The following is a 1,244-nucleotide window of genomic DNA, read 5'->3' as shown; positions in this document are numbered from 1 at the left end:
CCACTTAAGATGTGGTGATAAGAGCAGCAGGAATCAGCATGTTGAGGCAGTATACTTCAGAAATTGCTTGAACTGTAGCTAGGAGAGAGCTGCTAGTATGTTATTCAGGGCTTATTAGGCACTCTTGTGGAGCAATTCCTAATGGGTGTGTCAGTTGGTGCAATTGCTAAGGACTCTGGTCGAGATTTTCCTTCCCAGACCACTAGCCCCTAAGATGACTACAGCCTGGGCACCAAGTGCAAGCTTTTGTGTTAAGTTCTTGTCAAGTATTCAAAACCGATCAGCTGTATCACGTCAACACACTGTCCCCTTTTGCTTAGATCCAAGGTCATACAGATTCAGGCTAGGCCTATGGGGAAAGTATTTTTTCTCCTTTCTCCCTATCTTCAGGATGGGGCTCTGTCCTGGAAGGTTATGGGAGGGGCGTTGGCTGAGATTGTCACAAGGCCTGGCCTGAAAAACGTCTTCTCTCGTTTCTTTCCTCCTCCAAGGGCGGGTTTTCACCTCCCAGAGGGGTAGATAACCCCCAATACTGGGGGAAGGGCACTTCCTGGGGCTACCTGGTGTCTCAGCTCAGGAAGTGGCGACCCTTATTATTCCACCCCTTCAAGGGCAGGGTTGACTAGCTGGTAAGAAGTACACACTTCAGGGCTGCTGGAGAAGCCCTGCCTAAGGCCCCTGAGGGACCCAGACCAGAAAGCAGCCTGTTCTGGTATTCCACCCTAGCGGATGTGGGGTCAGTTCCTTTGGTATGCAATATCAGTGGTCAGATCGTAGTCAAGGGTCATCCACCACCCCTACAGGTCACAGTCCAGAGAATAGCTTCCCTTGTTCTTCTGCACTGCCAAGGATGGGGAACTAATTCTTTGGGAGGAGGCACTGATTACCAAGTCACTGTGAAAATGAGGTTATAGGACCCCACTGGGAAAACAGCCTCCTTCACTCTCTACTTGGTCCTTCCTGTAGTGGAGTCTGTCCGTTTGGCCGGCAGCTCTAGCTACCAAGTTGCAGCAGAGAGGTGACTGCATGTCTCAGCCTGAAGAGCGGCCTCCTTGGTCACTAGGCACTCTTAGGGGTGTGTGCTCTCTCTTCGGTGCAAAATAGCCCCGCTGTGGAGATTCAACAATCGGGCTCCTGCGGTTGTGGGTTTCAGATATACACCCACACACATACAGACTCGCAGAAAGAGAGTAAAAAGGAGGAAGAAGGTAAAGAGAAGGAAAGAAGAAAAATGTATATATATA

The sequence above is a fragment of the Propithecus coquereli genome, unplaced genomic scaffold (genome assembly GCF_000956105.1).
Source record: "Propithecus coquereli isolate 6110/MARCELLA unplaced genomic scaffold, Pcoq_1.0 Scaffold311, whole genome shotgun sequence".
NCBI classification, from domain to species: Eukaryota; Metazoa; Chordata; class Mammalia; order Primates; family Indriidae; genus Propithecus; species Propithecus coquereli.
Note: the sequence above shows the minus strand (reverse complement) of the source record.